Here is a 15,277-nt window from a genome sequence, read left to right on the forward strand (position 1 = left end):
GTCTTTGCTGTTTTTCCTTCACTGGTCTGCCCAGAGTCCAGTTTCAGCAGTATGTTGTAGCAATCCCATGCTTCAACTCTCATCTGTGCTGAATAGAATCTAATGTTAAGCATCGTTGCTGAATGAAAGAGAAGATCGATCCATTCAGATAGCAGGTGCTTTATGTACAGTGGACACAGGAAAGAAAAAAAACGAATGCAGCAAACAAGCAATCCCTCACATGAAACAGTTTGCTCATTCACTTACGAGTCCTGCCTGCTGCTGCTGCTGCTCTCCCAGTCCTCTTTTTCTCTCTTCATTTTTCTCATCTCCTTTTGTGTCCTTGTATTCTGCTTTACCAGGCGTGTGTGTGTGTGTGTGTGTGTGTGTGTGTGTGTGTGTGTGTGTGTGTGTTTGTGTGTGTGTGTGTGTATGTGTGTGTGTGTGTGCATATCTGTGTGTCTGTGTCTCTACCTCTCTTTCTTGTGTGTATGTAAATCTGTATATCTCTGGGTGTGTGTGTGTGTGTGTGTGTGTGTGTGTGTGTGTGTGTAAATCTATGTATATCTGTATGTGTCTGTGTGTGTGCATGCAGGCCTGCATGTGCATGCATTCATGTGTGTGTGCACACACGTGTGTATGTGTGCGTGTGTGTGCGTGTGTGCATGTGTGTGTTTGTGTGTGTGTATGTATGTGTTCTTTTGGGCCAGGGTATCTTTATGGTGCCTGCAGGAATCAGCAGTACAATACATATACTCAGATTTCTCATCCCAGCTTCCCTACCCTAAGGATGGTTTCTGTCACCAGAGAAAGGATGCCTAAAGTCAGAAGAGCTATAACTGGTGTTGGCACCATCCATAGTGGAACATACAGAAGTCACGAGCAGAGCAAACATGGATGGAATCTCCCTGTATCCCAGCTGGTCCTGGTAAAATCACAATCATCCACTGGCTAGCTTGGGCAAGTCTGCAGAATTTAAATACAAGTTTAAAACAAAAATCAAGATAACACTTGTCAAATCCTTATCTATGAGCAGTTTATTGGGGGAAATTATTTGCACTAAAAGGTATTTTTAAATAATTCGTTTTTAAATCAATGCATATTTAAATAAAAGTAGAATCACAAATACCACTGGCTTCTAAGACAGCTTATATAAGAATGTGTAGATCAAAGCGCTCCGGTAATGATGTCTTGAAATAAAATGAATTTTTACATCTGTTACTGGTTCTTTGTCCCAGAGTTCTGGCTTTGATTAAGGTTTCTGACATACAGGAAATATTACAAATTTACACTTTCTTGATGATTTTTTTTCTCTTCTATCCCCAAATATGTGTATTTCTATATTTAACCAATTTTAACATGTGTTTTTTTAAAAATGTCATACCGGTTAGCATTGGTGGCCTCTTCCTAGAGGGGCTATTGTAAGTCATGCCAGGTGTTCTTTCAGTAACAATTTAAAAGTCATCAGATAACTGATTCCATTTTTAGACTTATGATGGCATAATTATCCTATCAAATTTGGAGTTTGGGACTAGACTCATTTTTAAATAAATCTATATTTTTGGAAGGAGTTTTCTGAGAAATGGGGTCTTCCATAAGCAATGAAATAAAACTATTAAACTTTTGTGCCAAATCTTACTCTCCAACTAATTTTTAAATATTCCTATATGGATTTCAAAGGCATCTCGCCGATCACACTAACTTGTCTGTATGCCTTTGCCTCTTATTACACATTGTACTTTATTCTAAAGCACTTTTCATAATGTTCATTGAGCAATTAAATATAAACTCAACACTTGGACCTATTGTGTATCTTGGTAGTCTTGCACAGCGCAATCTGGTTAGAGAGCCCATGTCCTTAGTGCAAAATCACCTTGGTGATTTGTCATAGGGACCAAATGTGGTACCAAAAATAAAAGCAAAGGAAGATGCAGCCAGCCTGGTTACAAGGCAGCTCTTCAGCTAGGGATGACACTGTGCTGACAGTTGCCATATTTGCATTACGAAAGCTTGATATCTGAATTTAGCATCCTATTCCTGTGGGCCATCATTCTGAACAAAGCACTAGGAAGCACACCAGTAAACGAGTCGTTATGAAGCCCTTAACAATGTTTCCACATTACCCATGCAGTCCTTGGATCAGAACCTTGTCTTGGCTGGCCTTCACTATCATAGTCTCCCTAACACTCATCTTTGAGTCTTTGGTATTTTCTTGATACACCTTTGGCACCTAGTTTTCCCAATCTGTTTTTATCAATAACAGTTCTTTAAATGAAATACTCCACAGGACAAAAGCTTCAGACCCTGAGGTCAGACGTCTCACTCACACCTCCAGAACACGATGAATCACTCCCAACAACTTCATAAACCTATCCAACGTGTTACATCTTCACCCTTAGAACTGTAAAACGTAAGAACTTATCCACATCTCTCCCCAAAGGCATTCTCAGACATTTTGTGACGTGGTAAGTGATCGACTACTGTTCAAAAATCAGTGCAGTGTTTCATCCCGGTACCTTCCGTGAGCTCTTAGCGGGATGAAGAAATAACAACACGTCTAAATTCTATTATTCTCGCCAACTTTCCAGAGCAGGTTTTTTAAAAAAAATTATTATCCTATTAAAAACATATTTTGCCTGCCTACCCTTTCCTGAGCTTCACAGCCTATAAAAAAAAAAGTAAGATCATAAATAAAATTTAAACTCTTAAAGGCCCAGCACAAATTTTAACCAACCCATACAACTTAAAGATGATCCTATATGCGATGCTTATCTATTACATTTCATTCTTAAAGAGAAAGTCTGTTTAGATTAAGAATAATCAACAAAAAGAAGAAAGTGGATGAGCTTGGGGTAACCCAGTTGCTACACTGAGCAAGGAAGCTTCAGTATATGCTATGCTGGCCCCATCTTTAACACATGGTTAAAGGATACTAACGACAAACCATTTGGCACAGTGTTTGACAAGTCAAAGAATTTCTGAAAGGACAGAACTTTCACTGTGTAAATAAAATTAGATTAATTCTACCCCTCATCCTCAGGGCCACAGCATTATCAATTATATATATATATATATATATATATATATATATATATATATATATATATATATATACTTTCAATAAGAGTGGCAGAATTTAAGTGGGGGGGGTGACTTAAGAATTTTAACCTAACAGATTGACTAGAGATCAATCTCTTCCTATCTCAAAAAACAAATTAAAAAAACCTTTTTCTCCTAATGTATCAATTCACTGCTTTATGATAAAGTGGGTATATTTTCCATTCAACAAGATGGCACTAAGGATTGCTGGGTAATACCCATGGTTCTCTCCCCTCGGTTCGGCATGCATCTCATCACTGAGATCAAGTGCACTGGCAATTAGTGTCTTATATTAACATCTTCACTATAAACAGTTCAGGCATGTAGAAACAAAATATCAATGAACTTAACAGTTACTTTAATTCATTTTATAAATAAGCAACTGAGAATTTTGCTCCAAGTGGTCACCAGTGTAGCCCATCCCGTAGATGGGGTTCTCCGAAGTATAAGGCACAATGTGGTAGGAATGCAGCTCTTCATAGTAGAGAGACTGGGAACAGCACTCCTGTACCATAAACTTCAGCCGTTTTCTTGTATCCGAATAAGCAGTCTTATAGGAGGGAGATTCCTTAAAGTATTCATAGCTCTCTTTCTCCGTCTCTAGGTGTATCTTCCTCAGCAAATTGTTAATTAACACAGACCTTCTTAAGTAGGTTTCTGGGTCTTCAAGAAACCTGAGCTTCTCCAGGGAAAGCTTGAGGATACAGGTCCTGTCTTCGGGTAATATCAAGTGCTAGGGAGCAAATAGAGCCATTACTCTCCACACAGAGAAAAATGCTAGAGCTTTGTGCTATCAATGACATTGGGGTGGGGAGAGACTGGGAGAAACGCAAATCCTTACTTTTGGAAAACACCCATGGTAATCTTGATGTAAATCTTCTTCTTCTGCATATTTCCTCTTAAAGTAGGCTACTTTCGACGTTGTTAATGAATAGGATGGTACTTCTCTTGGATAAGCTAAAACAAACAAAAGATGATTGGAGAAAGATCAGGTGGCATTGTGGCAAAGAGAGTTTCAGCACATGGAGACCATTTGTTAGCAACATTCTAGTGACCCCAGAGATTGCTACCTCCTCAGCATTACTGTGGTTGGCAATTGTCTTATGACTGAAGTGCCTGTTGGCAGAAAAATGCCATCATTTAGACCCAAAATAGATAGTTGCATTTAGAGTTCTATGTTCATTTCCTTATGCAGCCCCAGAAATCAAATTCAAGCACGGTTTAATCTCGTGCTTTTTGTGTGTGCCAAAATATACCCAAATGTGAAATTGATACACAGAATATAGTGGAACGGGTTAAGTAATTTTCCACCATTCTTTTTGCTAATCTTCCCAATACTCTGGGAAAGTTAAAACTTCTAGGGTAATCAAAATGACGTAAAACAGTTGGTGGCCCAATCATGCCTTTAAAAATAGTGGTATGATTCCTAACAGCAATCTAAACAACTGTCCTTACACCCACAGAGAAATGTAGTCTTCACTCCACATCAAGGAAGCTTCTTTTTGTAGCAGGCAAAGACCACACAGAAAATCACGACCAAACAAAATGCAGAGTTGTGGAGCCCAGCCCCAGTGGACATGTCTACAAAACACTCCCTCGCCCAAAGTTCAGGGAACTTTGCTGAAGAGGGGGCAGAAAGAGTGTAAGAGCCAGAGGGTCAGGGAGTTTGCTGTGAGATTGGGTCTCCTAGTAACATCAGAAGCTACAACCCGTAAAGACTCACCAACATGACCACCCAAACAAGAGCTAAACAAGGATGGACATTTCAGATTGGACAGGAAAAAGCCCAAGAGGCCTCGACTTTAAACAAAGAGCTACAGGTGACTGAGGAGAGCTGGGAGTGGGAGAGGAGGCCCTCCCTGGGGAAGAGAACACCAAGTTTTTGCTCAGTGCCAAATGGTCAGCCCTAAAAACATACATACAAGTAACATCATACGGACTAAACAGGTTATAGATAGGAATACACAAATACGTATAAGTATGCAGTAACAACTGAGAAAAAGAGAGGCCATGAATTTGAAGGAGAGCAGGAAGGGTATTTGCACTTGGAAGAGTTAGAGGGAGGAAAGGGAAGGGAGCAATGTTATAATTAAAATGCAATTTCAAAAAGAAGCAACAAAATTAATTAATTAATTAACATAAGTCTATATCTTCAGACAAAACCATTTTACATGATTATGTTTTAACCATCGTCCTGACATTTGGCATAATTGAGGTTAATCATGAGGAACCGGAAGAGAATGGATAACATAATTGACTTTAGCGTAATGTGTGTGAGTAGAAACCTTTGTTTTCTCCTTGAAAATGCTACTGCCACTGAGGATTCTGACTCAAGGAAAACCGGTTCTCAGAGATCTGCAAAGGGGCCCCAGGATGTACTCTAGGTGGCACTGTGACCACAGAAAGGTAGCAAGATCAAAATTCCAATACAGGGGCTTCCAATTCAAAGCAGAGTGAACGTACAAAACAGAGTCCAGTTTGATATTCATTCAAGCTCCAGGGTCCAGAGCATGTTCTCATTCTTCACCCTAACCCGTACCCTCACATATTTCTGTGTTAGAACCACTTGATTCACAAAATAATGAGTACATAAAGACGTGTAGGTTAAATAAATTTATACTTGGGCATTTGGTGCTTTTCCTCTAAAATGTAGAGCTTTAATGAGCGCAAGTATTAAAAATATGCTCTTCGATAACCTGCTTTCTGTAGTGTTTTCTTCATCTTGGAGGCATGTGTATATAACTTTCACATGGCTCTCCTGTTGCTGGAGGGGTTCTCCTGAGCCAGCAGGGAAAGCTACAGGCCTTACCTCAAGTACCCCAAATTCTCCCTGGTGTTACTGTGGGTTATAAATCCAAAAGAGCCTTAAGTTAGCATGGGTATGTCTTACTAAAGAATCCAAGATTCAAAGAACTTGTGTATCCCACCTAAAAGAGACCAGTGATCAGGAATCAGTAGTTGAGGCTCCACGCTCACAGTTCCTGAACTCAATAAACAAAGCACAGCTTATGTAGATTTTTCACTGGTTTAAAAGGGTTAGGGAAAAAGAACGATACTGATCAAATGAAACCATCACCAAACCCAATTTTCTCTGGGCATTTTTTGTTCATTTGTTTTTCGTTTTTAAGATAATGGAACTGTTAGGGTCACTTTGAAAGCTATTAACCAAATAACTAGATAACAAAACTTTAGTTTATCCCTTGTGATAATGACTCCTACATGCATGTATGTGCATGTGTGTGTGTGTGTGTGTGGTGTATGCCTGTGTATATGTGTTCCTGTTTGTACACATCTACATAAGGTGTGTGTGCAAACGGAGGTCGACACGGATTTTTCTCCCACAATTAATCTCCACATTACTTATTTGAGAAGGGGTCTCTCACTGAACTTAGATTCACAAAATGGCGAGACTAGCTAGCCAGGAAGCCCTAGGGACTCTTGCCCTCACCGTCTTAGCATTCAGGTTACAGGTCCTGGCTGCAGCCTGGCTTTTACATGGGTGCTTGGGATCCAAAACTCAGGTATTGATGCTCATACAGCAAGCGATTTACATGCTGAGCCAGCAAGTCCCCAGCCCCTATTCCTACTTTTTAATTAACTCTAACTAATTGATGTAATAGTGGTTCTCAAATGCTAACAAGCATCAGAATCCCTTGTAGGGCTCCTTGACACAAACTGCTGGGCCTCTCTACCTTTTCAGTGGGTCCAGAGGGGAAAATTTGTACTTTTACCCGATTTCCAAATGAGATCCATGTCAGCTAGCCTGGGCCACATTTTGAGAACTTGAGTGCTACAGCACCAGGCACCTGTACTAGTAGGCAATAAAAGTTGAATGAGCCCATCAGCTGATAGCCAAGCAAATGGGGTTGATTGATTTTGTCATTGTGGCTATTGCTCCCCTTTATCAGCTTGGGTTCGCTTTTTTTTTTTTTAAGCATCATGAGCAAAGCCAGCTCACATTTTAATTACACAGTAAAAAAATGAAGTCCATTTTCAACAAGACTCCCGGGGATCATCTTAAGAGGCGTCAATGCCTGTTACTAGCATTGGTGCTTAGGAAGGTCATAACCTTTCCTGGCAAGACCTAGCGAGTAACTCTAGTGAGGGGTAGAGTGAGGAAAGACTGGGAAATAGGAAGCATAACTTTGCCATAAGCAACATTGTTTTTAATCTACGTATGTGCCCTTTATTAAATATTGGCTTGCTTTATCGTCTTAAGTAACAGAACTTAATGGAACATTTGTAGCCAGTTAAAAGGCCATTCGTGGCACAGTGGAAGACAATGTGTCAGACTTAACTGCTCTGCCTCCCACTCCCAAGAGGTCATCCAGGAACGCTAAGGATTCTGGGTGGCTGTATTCCAGAAATTAGCCTCAGCTACAGACTGCATCAGCCCTAGAAAACACAGAGCGAATACTCAGAGGTCTAGACCTGAACCAGCTCCTCCCTGGGCAGGGCTCTCAGTCAGTTTATTGTTCTTGAGGAAACACCCCCAGTGCTGGCTGCTGAATGACTGAGCAGCTCTCACAGCTGCTGTCAGCTTGGCAATCCCCTCCAAGCTAGCTGCCTGGCTCCTCGCAATGTTTTCCACATCACTCTTTGGAAGATGGTTTTAGCCACTTTGAGGCTAAAGGATGCAGCAAACGTAAGTTGCTACATCTGTTGACTTGCTGGATAAAAACTCAAAAGCTTCAGAGCTGGCAGCTACGTATTGATCATGCCTGAAGTCTGCCTCTTCTAAGTGCAGACTAGGAAACCACAGCCCAGAAGAGAGTCTAGTTGACAGCCAGTTGGTGTGGCTAAGAGTTGGGGGTCTAGAAGTGGGGTGGGGGGAGGTGTAGGTTTACTCTCCAGATCTATTGTTTCTTAGTTGTGTGGTTTTAAACAAATTACCTAGACGCGTTACAAATCTCATTTGTCCAGTGGGGTTAGAAAGACCCTGGATCCTGTGGTTATGCAAAGTAGCATCACACCTAATATATGGTAAGCCCCGTACCAAATCATAATAATGAGTGCCAATAGACGGAGACCAGTCACACAAAAGCCAAGCCCACCCCACCCTGCTAGCTCAGACCTAAAGACCATTCCCACCACCCAGCCACACAGAGAGGATAGTTATTGGTTGGTTGAAAGCTGCCCAGAAGGCAGCTCAGATGGTCAAGTTGACAGGTATTACACAGAACCCACAATCTCTCTGAGAACGTGTTTCTGGTGTATTCCTATGGGTCATGCATTTGGGGCTAAAGGAAAAGCGAACTGTCTATGAAACATTTATCTAATCTTCTGGATGATTCATCAGTGTTGATCCGAATGCCCAAAGATGTGCACTTGCTATGATTGAGTGGACAAGAATAAATGTGCTGCTGTTCCTGCCACCAAAAAGCTTGCAATTCACCTAAAATCCAATGAAATAAACAAGAGCAAAGTGACTATATGCCTTTAGAGTCAGCACTCTGAGTTCTGAGAATAGTATACAAATTACAAAATGGAATTGAGCTGAGCTGGAATTTATCTCTGAAGTAAAACAGCTAATGCTGGTTTGATCATTAAAATTATTTTTAATGTTGTAACCTCTGGGTCACACACAACGTCTGTGCCAGGCCCCAAGCATGCCACAGTGTTAAGAGCTCAGCAAGTAACACACCAAACACCACAGATCAGAGTGACCCACCTGTCACGAGAGCTCTGGCAGGGCAATTCATACATATGTCTTTAAATAAATGCTTAAAATGCAATTACAAACGATTGCTTCCTTATTGTCCTGCATTTGCCTCCAGGCAACTGGAATCCTGTTAGCATTCAAGTGATTTCATTTGGTAGGAGGCCCAGGGACAGTACATTAAGGTAACATCATCAGCAAATTAATTTATAAACACGTTGAAAGGGCAGACAACAGTAAAAGAACACCCCACCTAAGTGATTTTTTTTTTTTTTAGGTCAAAGGAGAAACCTGAGAAAGAGTAAAGAGCCACTGTGTTTAGTACTATCATCTTCGTAGTTTTTACTTTTCCCCAACATTTTAACCAACACCGGCCATCTGGTTAGAGGTGTGCATCCTAGCTACAGACAGAAGGGGCGGAGGCTGATCTTCAGGGAAAGTGAGTGCTGTACCAGACCAGCAGCCGGTGTCTGTCATAGACAAAGCATGGCCTTATCAGTTCCTCGTTTGTGATGTGAGCCAGGCATTGGCCTTTGAAAATATCAGCATTCTGTCCGTCTAAACCACGCTTAACTGATAGGAAAACTATCAGTTTTCATCTTAAAGGCTATAAATACATTTGCTTGGAATTATCTAATCGAGGGCTGGTGATGTAACTCTGTTACTTGGTGGTAGAGCATTCACCTGGCATGCACAGGACTTGGGTTCAATCCTCAATGTAGCCAGGAAAAAAAAAACACAAAACAGAAATAATAACAACAACAATGGCAAAGAGAACCATCTCCTCTGACCCTGCTAGCCATGTTCTGCCATCTCGCTGCATGGCTTAAAGCATTCCGCCGTGACAAACCCCAGCTCTGTGATTTGTTTCCTGTCTTCAGGACATAACCTGAAAGAGCCTGAGTTTTTTTTCATGGGGGCTGGGGACAATTTCCAATTCACTGATTTTCATGTCATTTAGTTGAGATGGTGCTTTAAAAGCATTTTCTTCTATGTCTGTCACACACACTCATAATTTCAGCTCAATCACTGCTATGTATCATTATTGCAATGACCCCTTTTCAAACCATGAATATACATCCTACTCAGAAGCATCATGTTCTGTGTAGGATATTTGTGCCCTCACTGGTGTGAAGCACAGGGTTACATAAAACATTCATGAGTGTGTTCACAAAGGCAGACGGGAACAAAGTCCAAGGCTGTACTGGCTTGCTTTCCGTGGACATACAGCTTTGTTGATACCTGACAGTACTTCTTCAGGTAAGTATCTTCCTTCTGTCAACACCCCACGTACCCAGCACCCTTCTGCCTGATACGCTCTATGGTAGCAGAACTCAGTGTCCGTGTTTAGCTCTGGATCAATGAGGCAATCTGTTTCTTCAGATCTACCATCTATTCCAAGCACAATATTGACTTTATTGTCAGTTTCCGATTAGCAACAAGTTGCAGATTCTGGAAGGCTTTCTTAGGAACTTCCAGAGATACTGATGGCCAGTGATTTCTTAAGAGAGCAGCGGCATTGTCTGGCTTGAGATTCCTGGTCCCCTGGCATAGTCCCAAGCACAGAAGTGGACTATTGAACAGAGCATCCGAAGTCCCACAAACCCATCTTGTTCTACTGGTCACTGAACCAGAGAGAACACCATTAAACAAGAGGTGACCAGCCAGGCAATAAGGAAGCTATGCTGCTGCAGCACAGCCCACTTCTCCAAGAAGCTAGCCAATGGCAATGGCAGAGGCTAACCAAAAGGTATGAGTTTTGAGAGTACCCCTTGTGACTTAACACTCTCTAGGGGATTGGTGCCCCCATTCCCTGCAACCTGAACCTTAGAATGTGGGACTGACAGAGAAAAATTGGCCAAGCAACTACATTTCCTGATATGGCTTCCAAAAATCATCCCACCAATAATATCTAGAGAGAGATTTTAACTCCTGTGGGTACTACCTAGGGTCAGCGCTTGGAGAGGAGAGTTTTGATCTCTGACCTGAGGGCAACAGAGGCCTTTTAGAGAGTCCTAATCAGTATCATCCACATGCTCTTTTGTTTGTATTATCATCCATCATCATCATATTTTATTTGGGTGTATCAACAAAGCACCCCAAGGCCAGATTTACTTCTGTTGTCCAAGAAGGTTTTGTGTAAGACTCAAGTCAGAACCACCACTCGCTTCTCCAGGAACCCTGGCTCTGGTGTTGAGATGGTCTGCCTTCAGCTTTTGTGCTGTCTGATTGGTATTCCCAACTAAAGATCCTCTAGCAAGAAAATTATCTGCAGCAGTGGGGTGCCTTCCTTCTACAGGCGTGGGGCATCCTCGAAATGCACTGTACTCAAGCTCGGCCCATCTGCGAAGCCACTGGCTGTCTTACCAAGACGTGACAATAGCGTGCAGGGACAGAATCGAGCCTTTGGGCACCTGATTCCCACTTCTCTTTGAAAGTATCCCCAGCTTCTTCATGTCCTGACCCGTGGTCCTTTTGGATAGGCTCCTGAAGTCTCACAGACCCTCTGATATATCCCTGCAGAGTCCCCAGCTTCCAACTTGTGCCTCGTCTCCATCTACTCACTGGCATTTAGAAGTCTATCCCTCCATTAAGAAGACTTTTTCTTGCCTCTCCAGTCGAGAATATAGAGGTAAATGCTTGGTTTATTCTAAACATAAGGCTATATTTGACAGTACTGAATGCAACACTAGTAAAGCCTTACTGCCTTGCACTCATAACCCCATTGTCCCCTCTGGGAATTATTTCCTGAAATTGGAAGAATCTGTATTGGTGTCTTTGTATACTTTTGACTGGGGAAAAAAATTTAAAATAATTGTGTTAGACTAAAAGGGAGAAACAATGTACTAGAACTGTATAAAAACAGCCTATTTTTTAATGTAAATTTAAAATGTAATTTTTAATGTAAATTCAATGTAAATAAAGAGAGTTAACAAGACGGGCTTCTGCAGGCCCCCAGGTCCAACATAAAGGCAGGTTTTTCTTCCTTTGCCTCAATTCTGAAAGTTTGGTCACTTCACACCTGTCTCCATTTCTGAGAAAGTTATTTTTCATCTATATATAGATTTCATTTCATATTTATGCTGTCATGTAGGTTTCAGAAGCACACACTGCTCTGGAAGACACTCTAAGCTGCCTGTGCATTGGCTTTCAAGCATGCTTGGGACTTCAATGTTTTCCCTGCTGAAACTGAGTCATGAGCAGAAAGTCTAGGAGTGGAAGCCTTGATGGAGATTTCAAAGACTCCATTGTGTCTCAAGGCATCTTCGAAGCCTTACAGGAGCTTCATGACATGAATCCAAACATGAATGTTGATATGCACCTAAAGACTTAAGACTTCCCGACAGAGTGAGCAGCTGGAAATGGAAGGGTGCAATTAGATCTCGGTTTCAGCCCTAGGCTGTTTGATCTCAGCTTGATCTAATCTAAGCATCATATCCCAACCACACACACACTCTTTACGACTCAAAGTGTGACAATGTGGATGGGGGCACCTAGAAACTTCAAAACCAATGTTTTCTTTCGTGGATTCACTGAAACTGTGGAGCCACCAACATCCCTAGGATTAAGTGTCTGCTATCATGATACTTTATCTTTTTATTTATTTAGGACTAAATGATATGACATCAGCAAGGAGTGATTTTTCAACAGACATGTTCACCAAAATCTGTGCAGTACATATTCTGCATATTGCACTTTCATGATGAAAATCAATACAAAAATTTGAGAAGTACTTGACTTTTTTGATTGTGACAGGGGTCTCAGTGGACGGCAGTGTCATTCACGGACATCAAAGGACACAAAGGTTTTAAACTTCTATGTATGTCTCATAAGAAATGAGATATATATAATATATGTATAAATTACAAGACTAATGCATACACATGAACCAATCATCGTGGCTGCTTTTCTCACACACTCCTGAGAATGAGGCCCTGCACAGAGCACTTACACATCCCCTGGAAGATTGCAGTGAGTCCCATCGTCTCCATGGATTTGTTTCTCACAATAAAATATGGCAATTATCATGACAGAAGGGAGAAGGCTGGCTGGTACTAAGAGCTAATGAATTCTGCAGTTTGGGTTTATATATGGTAATCTTATCCTAATATTATTAAACTACAGTGATTTCCACAAGCGACCATAAAAATGAATGATTTCAAAGTCTCATGACATTCATAAAGCCATATAAAATCAGAAAAAAAATTTGAATGGAAATCTGAATAGATTCTCTTCAATTGCATATCTCTATGGTGGGCCCATCTTTCTGAGTTTGCCATTTGCTAGGCTAGTCACCTCTGGCAGGGTACTGCTCAGGGATTGCTCATTACACCAAGTTCCACAGTGCTAGGGAGCTGAACATTCAATTATACATCAAATTCAGTCTTATAATTGAGAAGAAAGTAGTTAATTCTCCTTGGTCTCTACCATAAGTCTTCATGTAAACGGGCATTCCAAAAGTCCCCACAACCTCCTATGGTACCTTAAAGAATTCTCTTGGATTCTTTCACCCCAGAACCGCCAGTTTGCTCAGAAAGCTTCCTCTTGACATTTTCCGGGATCCAAGTTCCCTCACTTGGCCCACCCAATTCACATGGTTCTAAGAGAGGAACTCTGACAGCCCACAAATGTCCTTTTTACAGAAAACCTTTATTGACTTCAGCCCAGCAACAGCCTATATAAACAGCCCCTTCTATTGATCCTGTAAGTTGCCACGATACTACATTAGCATTTATTTCTCTGGATACATATTTAAACACTAATTTCTCTTCATCTGGTGATTACCTGGTAATGCTGACTCAGTCCGAACAGCGTATGTCTAGGACAGCCTCAGAAGATTTGGTGAGAACTCCCCTTGGCACATGGAACATGTCTCACAGCCTCGGGCTCATGAATGGTGACCGGAGATCTTGAAACAAGGAGACATACTGGCCTAAGTCACCTCTACCAAATCAGGGATGTCGAGACATGAATTAATTGTCAGAGCAGGAGATCGCGTGAGGGGTTTGTGGGGGGGGGGGTGAGGACCGAGATGTTTAAGATAGGGTCGATCTGGAATCTGGATTAGATAGAGAGATAAACCTTCCAACTCACACAATCACTTAAGTTTAAATCGGAGCAGTGTCAACTCCCCCTAAGAGATTTGGAAAGTGCCCAATAACTTATCTCACCAGTTATTTACTGGTGATTATTTGGGGAAGATTGATTTTTTTTTAAAAAATCACAGCCAGCTCTTGTACAGTTCTCTCCAAAATCACAAAGCAATTAACTCAAACCACAGTAACGTGGTCTTTCTCTGGCATAGTGACTCTTTCTGGCAAGGTTTGAAGTAGCCAGACGCCGCTACACGTCTGAAGATAGTTCTCAGCAAAGGGCTCCGTTTAACCACACCTAGTCTGCATGGCTGTGTGCTCACGGATCTCATCATCTTCTATATTTAGAGAGACGGGCTTTCCAAGGGAAGACGGGCATCCAATAAGGACGATCTCATCTAGAGAGGTGAGTTACTATGGTTACTGCTCAGGAGGCTGAGGACCCGTGAAGGGCTACTCCTGGCCAGATGGACCCTTTCCAGATGAGGACCTAAAACAGAACCCTGCTCTCCATACGTGTTGACTGAATTTAGCGGAGCCTACTCCGTGTCATTTTGTCCGTAACCACAGGCGGCCTTTGGGCGCTCGTTGCCTCCAGCTCTCCAGCCTCAGGCATCCAGGCAAAGCAAAATCAAGGAGGGTGGAAAACTTCTGAGCACTAACCTAACAGTAGTGAGCGGAGGGAGGGGGGAGTCTCGATATCCAGTCCTGGGATTTAAAAATCAAATCAAGTTATTTGAGACCCGTGGCTAGTCACTTTTCAATGACTGGGGGCGGGGTGGGGACGGAGGCCAAGTCCCTAGCCTCCTGTGGTAGGGAACGCATCTTTTTCTGGGCCTCGGGGTTAGATGCCTGGCTGGAGGGGTTCTGGCATACCTTGCCAGGGGTCCACTCACCCGAAGACTGCGTGTGCAACTGTTTCGTAGCTCCTGTTTTTCGCGAAGGTGTCACTCTTCGGACGGGCTCTGACAGCGACAGCAGCGGCAGCAGCGGCGGCGGCGACTGCAGCTCCGCTGGGCGGCCGGCTCCTGCAGATCGGTCCCTCCTTCTCTGAAGCGCCTCTCGCTCCGGCTCAGAACGCGAGGCGGGCGCGCGGCTTTTCTAGGCGCGCATTGGACCAAAGGGAGCAGATGTTATCCGGTTGCTAGGAGCGTTGCTAGGAGGCGATGACGCCCCTCCACCGCTCCGAGCAACTTTCCAGAAGGTCTCGAGCGCCAGAGGGGGCTGCTGAGAGCCTGTCTGGGAGCTTATACCTGGAGCGAAGGCTGGGATCGAAGGGTCCAGCCACTGACTTAGTCCTAAAGAGGGAGCGTTGCAGGCTTGAGCATTGAGAGGAGCCTCGCATCCCAGGAAAGGGTCACTCACTGGAGGACCGTGGGGGTATCCCCATGAAAATTGAATTAGGGGACAGTGGTGGAACTGTGCTTAAAGGTGTGAGCTGAGCTGT

At 42.6% G+C, this 15,277-nt stretch overlaps 1 long non-coding RNA gene across 1 annotated transcript; it reads right to left on the bottom strand.

The window, feature by feature from the left end:
* Positions 1-998: 998 nt before the first annotated feature.
* On the bottom strand, positions 999-14,901 carry LOC128111219 (uncharacterized). Its single transcript, XR_008218538.1, has 4 exons — positions 14,727-14,901; positions 13,523-13,646; positions 3,920-4,035; positions 999-3,811 (listed from the first exon to the last, which is right to left on the bottom strand). It is a non-coding gene; the product is annotated as an uncharacterized LOC128111219 (long non-coding RNA).
* Between the last annotated feature and the right edge of the window lie 376 nt (positions 14,902-15,277).

The sequence above is a fragment of the Peromyscus californicus genome, unplaced genomic scaffold, assembly GCF_007827085.1.
Source record: "Peromyscus californicus insignis strain IS unplaced genomic scaffold, ASM782708v3 Scaffold_15__1_contigs__length_86483966, whole genome shotgun sequence".
NCBI lineage: Eukaryota > Metazoa > Chordata > Mammalia > Rodentia > Cricetidae > Peromyscus > Peromyscus californicus.